The following is a 13,176-nucleotide window of genomic DNA, read 5'->3' on the forward strand; positions in this document are numbered from 1 at the left end:
GGTCCTGACGTAGAATGAAACATTTCTAGTTAACTGGAAGGAAAGTTTCAGTTCTATGAAGACACAGATGCCACAGGGTCTTAGGCCATACAGGTAGGTGAGAGGCTAGAATACATTATGAATGCTGCAGATTGATAATCCGAATAGACAAACTTTTAATTCAGACTTCGGATGCCGCAGCATTGGTGGTAAGTAAGCTTTAAACATGCCTAATCCTTGCCTCCGGTCCTGACATGGAATGAAAAATTTCCTATCTAACAAGAAGGAAAGTTTCACTTCTATTAAGGAAACAGGGCGAGGATTATTCCACCGAAGATATCAGAGAGTGATCTCATGGCCCTCCCTATGATACTTTGTTAACAGTAAGTAATGCCTGTAAAGGTTCACATGTAGAAAGAAAACTATACTACTGTTTATCTTGTGTTCATGTGTTTTCCTCATGTTGTGGAATTATCAGTGAATGTTGATGTTGTCAATGTGATACTTCATCTATGTAAGATGTTGCTATGGGTGATGGGGGCTACTTTTCTATCCCACAAGTAATGATCAGAAATTTGAATAGAACAGATGTTTGAAGTTAACTTCCTCTAGTGAAGAAGAGGAAAAGAAAGGGACAACATACACTTATACTATTATAATTATATTATATTATATTATAATTATTATATTATAATATTCAGACGGTTATATGATTGGACTATGGTTGTTATGGAGACTTAACCCGAGAGCTTCATAGGATATATAGGGGGTCATTCTGACCCTGGCGGTCATGGACCGCCAGGGCCAACGACCGCGGAAGCACCGCCAACAGGCTGGCGGTGCTTCAGGGGCTATTACCACCGCGGTCAGAAAAGGGAAACCGGCGGTTTCCCGCCGGTTTTCCCCTGCCCCAGGGAAACCTCCACGGCGGCGCTGCAAGCAGCGCCGCCATGGGGATTCCGACCCCCTTCCCGCCACCCTGTTCCTGGCAGTTTTTACCGCCAGGAACAGGATGGCGGGAACGGGTGTCGTGGGGCCCCTGGGGGCCCCTGCAGTGCCCATGCCACTGGCATGGGCACTGCAGGGGCCCCCTAACAGGGCCCCAATAGGATTTTCAGTGTCTGCCCAGCAGACACTGAAAACGCGACGGGTGCCACTGCACCCGTCGCACCATCTCAACTCCGCCGGCTCCATTCGGAGCCGGCTTCATTGTTGAGGGGGGTTTCCCGCTGGGCCGGCGGGCGGCCTTTTGGCGGTCGCCCAGCGGGAAAGCCAGAATGACCGCCGCGGTCTTTTGACCGCGGTGCGGTCATTCGGCGGTTCCCTCCAGGCGGGCGGCTCCCGCCGGCCACCGGGGTCGTAATGACCCCCATAGTCTTTGTTGTTTTTTTAACTTATAGGTTCTTTGAAGGCTTCTGATTTAATAAAGTGAAGAAAGTAATGCATACTCCTTGCCTCCTGTCCTGACATGGAATCAACTGAAAGGCTGCTCCTATTGGAAGTATATGTTTTATTGAGAATGTCAGACTTCATTCTCATATGGCTGAGAAAGATAGTGTGAATTTCCAGAAAATATGCTCACATTTTAGCTTCTGGAGCACCTTCCACAACGTCTGTGGTCATGAGAAAACAGTTATGAAAACCAAGTAGAAACCTTTTAAACAGGGTAAAATCACCTCAGAAAACACCGCAATTCCTAAAATTAGTATGGTACCCATAGCAAATGATTTTTATTTTAGCTAAAATCTTTTATAACCGTTTATATGTTCTCCTATTTGTAACCCTCAAAACCTGCCATTGACTAAAATGCATTTCAATGGGGTACTATCCTGTATATTGGTCCCAGGATGGCTGCGTGCACTTCCTGGTTGAAGTGCTGACAGACAATCACATCTCACCATGAAATCTGTGCTTAGGCTCCATTCAGATATCCATATTCATTTTTCCTGTTATAACGGCCAAACTACTAAATGGATTTACACCAAACAACAAAAAGGAAAATCTGCACTCCAAGATCGAGGTTCCTGCCAAATTTGGTGCAATTCCTTTTAGCGGTTTGGGCTGTAGTTGTGTCTAAAGACCCTACGAGAATTAACATGGGAAACACACATTTTTGTACCCCCTATTTTTCTCAGCCCATGCTTGACAAATCACCTCAAAACTTACCATGCACAATACGACACAGTAGGACACTTTTTTGCTAAAATGTTATGAAGATTTGTTAAAAGGCACCAACGTTATAGGCAAGTCAAACAACACTTTTCCTATGGAAACTAGGTCCTAGCTGTAACTTCTTAATGGCGATTGCCAGTAAGTAAGATATATATATATATATATATATATATATATATATATATATATATATATATATATATATATCTTTATATATATATATATCTATATATATCTTTATATATATATATCTTTATATATATATATATATATATATATATATATATATATATATATATATATATATCCACATCCAATGTGGTAAAGGGTGAGTGGTGCACTCAAACTGCTGGTGCCAGTGGCCTGGGGAGACCGGACCCCCCGGGCAATAAATAAAAACCAAGATAAGGACCACTGCACTTCAGGATCTCAAGATAACAGCAAGGTTTAATTAAACAAGGTAATGCTGCAAACACCAAAGCATTTCAACTCTAAATGAGTCTTGATCATCATTGGTGAGTCCTACTACAGTTTCAGTTAAAATATCCTGAGCCTGTCCTTCCTGTGATGGAGCATTCTGGGTATTGAACTCCAACTTTAAAAGAAAACAATTTCATATTGTGTCGCCGACTTATAACTAAAATATATGAACCTCATATATTAGTAGCTGAAATTATAGCAAGAGCTTTCCTGGCTAAGTGCCTGAGTGAGATCAGGGAGGGTTGTGTAATGTGAACCAAGTAATCATGTACCATCAACGTTTTGCATTTATGACAACATTCACAAAATATTTCAGCAAAATACTGGGCAAAGTGCCCAATGCTGAAGAATAGCTCAAGAGTTAAAGCATAGTGCATATATCACATTCATAATACTGTGACAGCCTGCAGGGCTAAGTGCCCAGTATAAATAAACTACTTCCAAAACACAGTCAGTACTTGATAAATGGTCATAACCTTATAAAGCAGAAAAATAGCACTTCTTCATTGTTACCAAATAAGTCATCAAAGTTAATAATGTGCATGTGGTCATTCATGATTGTAAATGTCACGCCTTCTCTTCATTGAATCAATCAATCAATCAAGGATTTCTAAAGTGCGGCTAATCACCCAAAGGGTCTCAAGGCACTTGGTATGTAATTTCATAATGTACCTGGACTCTAAGAGGTGTAGCTTGAGTGTCCAAACCCCTCCTCTTTCCTCCTTGGGGACATGTGCAATACCGTGAAAAGTCATAGTCCTCCAGTTATTTACATGGGATCCATGATAGTGTTTGGCCATGACATAACTTGTATTCTGTTGTTGGACTGCTCTGATGTGTTCCACTATTCTCATCTTAAGGGAGTAGGTGGTGCTCCCACATATTTCAGACCACACTCACGCTCGATGAAATGCACCAGAAACTGTGTACTGCACATAAATCTTTGCTCAATATTAATTGATCTCCCTTTGAAGTCATAAAACCACTTGGCGTTTTTGCCAATTCTACATGCCTTGCAGCTATTGCACCTAATAAAGCCTTTGTTGCTACATTCCAACAATGTTGATGGTTTTGCATCAGTAAAGTGGCTTTTTACCAAAGGTTACAGGGACGTTATAGTTAGGCTCATATTTTAAATGTGGGAAATCATAGAAATTCAACAGTTATAGACTGATTTATCTCAAGAAGTGCAACTCATGCCCTAAGGTAACTATAACTTGTGCACCCACCATGCACAGTTTTTTTGTCAATTATTTTACTGCAAATATTACAGTGATAATATCAATGATGTCATCAAAGATGTCGTAAGTGAATACATTTGTGGGGTAATTAGCACACAATTAAAATATGGACCAGGGAGGTGTTGGTCCCCGGGGTTGAGCACCCCCATGCCAGTAATTAATTTAGCCTTGGCCCAACTCGCAATAATTTCTACTTTGCCCTAGGGAGGTGGTGGTCCCCAGGGCTGCAAGGGGGCCAGGCACCCCGCTCTCAAATACAAGAATGTCCCTGGGACTTGGCCCACCCGGGGGATTAAAAAAGACATAGCATGTGGTCTGCGCTTCATTTTTAAAAAATACATTCTGCTGGATCTGTGAATCTGCTGCGAATCACAGAGAAAATGAAAACAAAAATCCTTTTGAGCCCGGGGGCCCTTTTTGTATTTTTTATTCTTTTTTTCCTGGGACTCGGCTTCAGCCGAGTCCCAAGATGGCTGACAATACTTCAACAGGCTTTCTTGTTGGCGTGTTTACAGCCAATCAGTTCTCAGCACAAGATCGGTGGGGTGCGAATCCTTCCCATCCCTGGATATCCAACTTTGGATTTCCTTTAATTTCTCTAAAACTACTAAACGGATTCACACTAAAACAAAGAAAGGTCACTTTCTGGATTAGGACCTACCATTCTGCAAAATTTGGTGAAATTCCAACCAGTAGATTCAGCTCTATCGCTGTTCAATTTTTCCTATAGATAGCCCCCACCCCCGACTTCGTGTGTTGGTGAGATACCCTTAGATAATCTAACACACTCCGCAAAACGGCAGACGCGTACACCAGGACAAACAGAAAAGCATTGTTGCAAATCACCAGCTATTTATTCCAGTTTGATTCACAAATTCACCAAACAAACAAGGCGAGGCACACGGCTTGAACATGGGTTGAGCAATAGCGTGCACATAGCACTTAAAAAGACCATAAAGTTTAAATATAAATGACAGACTTTTTATATATAGAGTGAGAAACCTTGCAGTGTTTGTGGCGGCTATCATATAGTGTTACAAAGACAACAATCAAAATGCTCAAACATAATAAAGTATCCTGTTGCAAAAAAGTGAACCCATAATGGTACATGTGTGCATATTATACAAGTCTGTTGTGGCTTCTGTAAATAGAAATATGTTAATGCATGTAAACAAGATTCAAATTAAATGCAAGGACAGATACCTTATTATAACCTCAACTCTCCATAGTCTCATGAGCTTCAGTGAAATGTGAGGTCTTCAAGTGCCCAAACGTATTAGATTACACTTATTGTGCTTACTTTAATAAATTCACGCCCAAGTGGGCGAACAACCATGTTCAATAGTCAGAGCCACATCATCCATAAATACATGATCAGTGATTTGGGTGATTAAATAAAGTCCAGAAAACACATAAAATATGATAACACCAAAGATGTCATATCTCAGCACCTCGCACAGATGACAATTCATACAAGCTGCATCACACCTTAACCTCAATCATATGAAACACGTAACTCAAAAAGAGAAAATTAGAAAGCATGATAAAAGCATATAAATTGATTTAAAACAATAGGACATGAGTTGGAGAAGTGCATGCGTAACTAGATGCAATCTAAAAGTTCACTGTCCAAACCTACCTGGGTCCAAAAGGCAGCCTCCATAGGGGCAACCCCGGGACCAATGGCAGAGAGACTTACACAAATAGCTCTTAATCCCATAGGAATACTGATAATGCACCTCAATGTTCAGGCCATTAAGGTTCTTTGTGTTAAATTACAAAATATATTTGGATTTTAAATGCCTTAACATTTGTATACGTTTGCCTTCCCAGATGGAGATAGGTACTCTGTCCAAGGTAAAAAATCATAGGAAGGTATTATTACTAGTGTGAAAAGTGGCAAAATGTCAGGCCATCGAATATTGTTTATTTTGATTCTTGATAGCCCTCAAGTGCTCCATGACCCCCTTTTTGACAGGATGGATCATACTGTCAATGTACAATTTTTCACATGGGTACACAAAGGCATACACATGATAGTAATTTCAGAAAATTCTCAATAGCCATTTTTATGCCTAGTAATGGAGAGAGATACATTTTTAGTACTCTGGCTGAATTTGTAAGCTTTGCAGCTAGAACAGATTTAAAAGCCTTTGGACAGTCTGTCTGCTGTTAACTGGAACCACCTCAGTTTCTGAGTTTGTGCTTCAATGTGACACCCCATCTAAATGTGATGTTGGGGTGATCACTGATGATATTGGACAAAGCATCTTCAGTAGACAAAATATAGCAATGTTTCCTTAGAATATTCCTCACTGCCCTAGCCTTGTTATGCATAGTTATGAACCTAACACAGTTATCTTGGGGGTTGAGTGATAGTTGCCTCAGATTTCTGGTATCCACAAGAAGGCTATCCCATTCGACACTTTGGGCCTTAGACAAGGCTGTAGATAGTACCTAGTTAGTGTAACACCTTTCCTTAAATATGGTGTACGTAGATTTGCACTCTAAGCTAAAAGATTTATCAGTGCTATAATTTCTATGTGCCCTTAAGAACTCCCCATAAGGTAAACTGTTGATCAAATTTGTGAGGTGGCTACTGTGGGCATGCAGAACGGTGTTGCCTGCTGTGTCATTTCTGAAGAGACTAGATGTAAATTTGCCTCCTTCTACTGTTATTCTCAAATCAAGGAAATCCCCACATGCCTCAGTCATTGTGCCCTCAGTTTTGAGTTTCAGCTCATTGGAAATTAAGTTTAGCAATGCAACAGGATGCCTGTTCTATACTACCTTTCCAGATTAGGAACAGGTCATCAATGTACATAGTTCAAAGAACAACCTATGTGTGAAACTCATTTAAGGTGGCTAACACCTGCCACGCCCCCAACCCATAAACAGGTTGGCATAACTGGGAGCAACGCAGTTGCCAATTGCTGTCCCTTTGTGTGTCTGTAAAGCGTGTTATCCAAAAATTGTTGTTTTCCAAACTGTACTGTATCATGGTCAGGATCATTTCAGTGAGGTGAAAAAATGACAAAGACCTTGCCCTAAGAAAGTGCTTACAAGTAGTATTACCGTTCTTGTGCTTTATGCTAGTGGACAAGCTACTTACATTCAGAGTAATCAATATATAGTCATACTCCCACGGGATTTCATAGATCCTTCTAAGGATACCCTTGCTGTCTTGTATGTAAGAGGGAAGAGAACTCACAAAGGAATGCAAAAATAATCAATATGATAAGATATGATTTCAAGCAGGGATGCTCTAGAGGACACTATGAGCATTCTGGGAGGATTGTGAGGATCTTTGTGAATCTTGTGAATCTTATGCAATAAATATAAAATGGGTATTGTTAGAAATTTGTTCTCTAGTTGGCAGAGGTATGAACCTTGTCCAAGTAGGGACCACAATCCTAGTCAGGGTAAGAACAACACAACCTAAATTATCCTGCGCTCACCCTCCAATAGCTTGGCACAGAGCAGACAGGCTTAACTTAGAAGGCAATGTGTAAAATATTTGTGCAATAACTCATACAGTAACACAGTGCGAACAACACAAAAAGTACTCCATGCCAGTTTAGACAAATGGATAATATTTATCCAAATAAAATAAGACCAAAATGACAAAAATCCAATCTGCACAAGATAAGATGTCACTTTTTAGAAGTTTAATTGAGTCTTAATCCACAAGAATCAGTGGTTATATCCTTTTAACACACAGTACCTGGGATGCATCAAAAATAACAATGCAGAGGGCCGCAGAGGAAGAGATGCATCAGAAAGTAAAGAGATGCATTGTTTTTTCTGGTGTGGCAAAGGTGATACTTGTTTATTTCCAAGCTGCAAGGCGATGTGTTGATTTACAGGAGTGAAGCCTTGAGTCCTCACTGCGGTGCCAGGATATTTTGATACCCAGGAACGATAAGTGAAAAATCCAGAACATGCTGGTAGGATGGAGCAGGCACTGCTTCTATCTGGTAGGCGATGCAGTCATTTTTCAATCGCGAGGCAGGTGCTGCATTGATTTTTGCAGTGTTGACTTCATTTTCTGAAGCGCAGGATTTTCTTTTTTGGGTGAAGTGTTTGATTCCCTGAGACTTTATAAGAGGAGGCAAGCTCAGTACAAGCCCTTGGAGAGCACTTGTGGGGGAAGGCAGAGTCCTTCGAGCAGAATCAGGAGCCAGCTACAGTTGTATATCCAGAAGTGTCTGATTTTAGGGGGTCACAGACCCAGTATGTATACCCAAATGTGCCTTTGAAGTGGAGGTAAATTTCAAAGAGGGTTTGAAAGTGCACCAGCTCCCTTTTCAACCCAGTTCTGTCTGCCAGGAGATCTGTGGGGGGGGGGGTTCTCAGTCCTCTGTGTGAAGTTAGGCCACTAGCCTTTGAAGTGTAATGGAGAACCCATCCACCCTTCCTGCCCAGCAAGACCCATCAGTATGCAGATGAATGCAGATGCAGCTTAGTGTCCTGTGTTTGTGGCTGTCTGGGTGGAATGCACAAGGGGTGCTGTCAACCAGCACAGACCAGACGTGGATTGGAGACAGGCGGTAACGCACAGAAGGCAGTGAGTTCAGAGAAATGCCTACTTTCTAAAAGTGGCATTTCTAAAATAGTAATGTTAAATCCAACTTCACCAGTCAGCAGGATTTCTCACTACCAATCCAACCATAACAAACAATGGCACCCCTCTCAGATCAGAAATTGCCACTTAAAAGCATATAAGGGAATTTCTAATGCTGGCCCATGAAAGGAGCAGGTTTCACAGTAGTGAAAACCTACTTTGGGGTTTTTTACTACCAGGGACATGTAAAGCTTACAAGTACATATCCTGCCTTTTACATACATATCACCCTGCTCTTTGAGCTAGCCAAGGCCTACCTTAGGGGTGACATATTTAATAAAAGGGAAGTTTAGGGCTTGGCAAGTAGCCTTAAATGCCAGGTCCAAGTGGCAGTGAAGATGCGTATACCCCCCTTGCAATGGCAGGCCTGAGTCATGGCTAAGGGGCTACTTATGTGGGTAGCACAATCAACGCTGTAAGCACACCAGTAGCATTTATTTACAGGACCTGGGCACATGTAGTGCACTTTATTAGGGACTTACAGGTAAATGAAATATGCTAATTGGGCATGAGCCAATGTTACTGTGTTTTAAGAAGAGATTACATGAATTTTAGCACTGATTAGAAGTGGTAGAGTGCCCAGAGTCCTAAGCCATCAAAAGAAGGACAGAAAAAAAGGTGGAGGAAGGCAAAATGTTTGGGTTGACCCTTCAGAGAGGGCCATTTTCCAACAGGTATCCTGGGTAATTTATTCAGTGTAAAGAGATATTGCTCGCATTCTCTTAAGCCTCAATCTTTCCAGTCACTCATCATGCCATAATATTTGACATTAGACTCATTCACCTCATCATGTGATACCACAATATAGTAATCCTTGTTGTTCAATTGTCTCAACCTTTCATTAACGTAAGTAAATGTAGGTAAAACCACAACATTGCCACCCTTGTCAAACTAATGGATGACAATGTTGTGGTCCTCATTTAGATTTCTACTAGCTACTCTCTCTTCTTTGGACAGGTTGTCAGTCAAAAACCTTTTTTTGGATTTAAAAGAATCCATAAAAGTCTATGTTAAGAACAATAATCAATTACACAAAACATCAGATGTATAATTACAAATAAATATAATAAGATACAAAAAGGAATAAAAAGAAATGTACACAACAGCAGCATTACAGTAATCAATCCTTTGGCTATCAACCCATGTGTGCCAGTTCATATCTTCTTTCCAGGGCTAGTGACTGGAAAGTAGCACACCTCTTCATTTCCTAACCTCTGCAAAAAGCACAAGCCCTCCTGATAGAATCTAGTGTTTGCCTTCCGCAGAATTAAGACTAAAAATGTATGTCTTTGCACTTCATATAAATAACAACAAAGCAAAAAATGTTATGTATCTTGAACTGAACATTTATCACAGCTGCACGGGGCTAAATTGTGATGCCTGCAGAACTGGATAGGGAAGGCCACAGCCACATGAATCAGAGAAAATCTGAGACGAGAAAGGTACCTGCGATTGGAAGGGTTACTGACCCAGATCAAGTAAGGTTCCGAACCCTCAGTCATTGAGAGGGGTACATCTTACTAGAGCAGGCAAGACTCGAAAGAAAGTGACGCCAAGATCAGACTCCGGACAACCACACAGCCTTCAAAAACACCATACTCAGATACCACCAACTCATCCGAGCTGCCAAAAGAACCGCCTCAAATCAACAAAAATGCACACAGCCACAGGGAGCTCTTCAACGTCGTGAAGGAACTCTCCAACGCCAAAGACATCCCGCCACCCCAAGACCTCTGCGACTCCCTAGCCTCCTACTTCCACTGCAAGATTGCAGACATCCAAGACAGCTTCAGCACACGGACCCCCCCGGAAAACCCCAACACCACAGATTCACCTCTGACGAACCTCCTGATCTCCTGGGCACCAGTCAATGACAACGACACCATCAAAATCATGAACACCATCCACTCCCGCTCTCCATCTGACCCCTGCCCTCACCACATCCTCAATAAAGCAAGCACTGTCATCGCACCCCAACTATGGAAGATCATCAACAGCTCCTTCGAGTCCACCACCTTCCCGGAGAGCTGGAAACACGCAGTGATCGAGGCTCTCCTCAAAAAACTCAAGGCAGACCCAAAGGACCTCAAGAACTTCCAACCTATCTCCCTGCTCCCCTTCCCAGCAAAAGTCATTGAGAAGGCTGTCAACAGACAACTAACCCACTTCCTTGAGGAGAATCACACCCTGGACCCTTTCCAATCCGGATTCCGCAGCAACCACAGCACCGAAACTGCCCTCATTGCTGCAACCCGCGACATCAGAACCATACTGGACAGCGGCAAAACTGCTGCCCTCAACCTCCCGGACCTCTCTGCCGCATTTGACACCATCTGCCACCACACCCTACCCTCACACCTCAGCAGTAGTGGAATCTGTGACAGAGCACTGGACTGGGTCACCTCCTTTCTTACCAGCAGAACTCAGAGTCCACCTCCCCCCATTCTGCTCGGAGGCCACCAAAATCATCTGTGGCGTACCCAAGGTTCGTCCCTCAGCTGACCCTCTGCAGTGTCTACATGGCCCCACTCACTAACATCACCCGATCCAGCAACCTCATCGTCATCTCATACGCCGATGACACCCAGCTGATCCTCTCCCTCACAAAGGACTCCGCCAAGACCTACCTCCACGAAGGAATGAAGGCCATCGCCGAATGGATGAAGAGCAACTGCCTCAAACTTAATTCTGACAAGACAGAAGTTCTCATCTTCAGCTCCACCCCCACCACATGGGATGACTCCTGGTGGCCTGCCCCTCTCGGAACCGCTCCGGCTCCCACCGACCACGCAAGAAACCTAGGATTCATCTTGGACCCCTCACTATCCATGACCCAGCAAGACAACGCCATCTCCTCCTCCTGCTTCAACACCCTCCGCATGCTCCGAAAGATCTACAAATGTATGCCCACTGAAACCATAAAAACAGTCACCCTAGCCCTCGTGAGCAGCAAACTGAACTACGGCTATGCTCTCTACGCAGGAACCACGCCAGAACTCCAGAAGAGGCTGCAACGCATCCAGAACGTCTCCGCACGCCTCATCCTGGACATCCCCCGCCACTGCCACATCACAGACAGCCTGAAAAACTTGCACTGGCTCCCAGTCAACAAAAGAATCACCCTCAAACTCCTCACCCATGCTCACAAAGCACTGCACAACACTGTACCAGAATACCTCAACAGATGACTCTCCTTCTACACCCCGACCTGGCAACGCCGCTCCGCGGCTTTCACTGCCAGAACCAGGATGGCTGGAACGGGTGTCGTGGGGCCCCTGGGGGCCCCTGCACTGCCCATGCCACTGGCATGGGCAGTGCAGGGGCCCCCTAACAGGGCCCCATAAAGATTTTCACTGTCTGCATTGCAGACAGTGAAAATTGCGACGGGTGCAACTGCACCCGTCGCACCCCTGCAACTCCGCCGGCTCCATTCGGAGCCGGCTTCATTGTTGCAGGGTCTTTCCCGCTGGGCCGGCGGGCGCTCCTTTGGCGGGCGCCCGCCGGCCCAGCGGGAAAGCCAGAATGGCCTCCGCGGTCTTTTGACCGCGGAGCGGCCAAGTGGCGGTTCCCGTTTGGCTGACGGCTACCGCCGCCAGCCAAACTCGGAATGAGGCCCATAATCCGTAAAACCATCTAATAAAATTTGCAATCCATTTGCAGTGTGAGCTACTAAAACGGCATTGTCCGCATGTAAAAAAATTGGAATCTGATAGGACCCCATACAAGGAAAATCATTTCCTATTTGAGTAAAAAAAACTAAAGCTTTCATTTATATATAATAAAAATAAAAATGGACCAATGATGCATCCCTGTTGGACACCATGTGTGAGCTTTATAGAAGAAGTCAATTCACCCTGGGATCCAAAATGGACTTTCAACAACAGGTCCTTGTGTAGGCGCTTTAGTATCACTAACAGTTGAGGCTCAACAACCATCTCGTCCATCAGAGCCCAAGGTTTTTGTTTGTTTACAAGGTAAAAGCTTTAGATACATCAATAAAGGCCATATGTATTGATCCTTTTTTTGCTATGGCATACTTAATCAATACCAAATACAGATTTAGGCACTGATCAATGGTACTAACCGTCGGTCCAAAACCAAACTTAACATTTAACAATAGTTCAGTCTCTTAAGCCACATTCCTTAAAACATTTCTCAATAATGGGGCCCAGGAATCTACATTTGACTTGAAAACATCAACCAGGGCCCTATCCAGGCCTCGGGCCTTCCCAGCATTACTGGTTTTTATTGCTATCTCCACCTCCTTAACATCAAAACACAAAGGACCTCCATCATAGCCACAGATAGACTGGCTCATATCAGAGCCAAGGGCCAGGGGAGGAAAAGAAGCAGCTTTAGGTTGGAAGATGGATGCAAAATGCATCACCCATTTCTCCGCAGAGATTGTTGACTGTATTCTTCAGGGTGCTAGCATCAATAAAATATGGTCTATTTATTATTTTCCAAATTAGCCTATTATCCTTCAGGGAAGTTGCTCTTTGCAAATCATTCCAGGCTAGCTCCCTGATCTTCCCTTTCCTTTTTTTGAGGGACTGCTTATCTTGATATCGACCTAACTTGATCTACTGGTCGGGTTGAAGTTTGCAAAAGGCATTTTAACTTCTTATTAGCTGCTGAACATTCAATGTTGAACCATCTGTGAGGAGGATTTTCCCTAAT

The sequence above is a fragment of the Pleurodeles waltl genome, chromosome 6, assembly GCF_031143425.1.
Source record: "Pleurodeles waltl isolate 20211129_DDA chromosome 6, aPleWal1.hap1.20221129, whole genome shotgun sequence".
Classification (NCBI taxonomy): Eukaryota; Metazoa; Chordata; class Amphibia; order Caudata; family Salamandridae; genus Pleurodeles; species Pleurodeles waltl.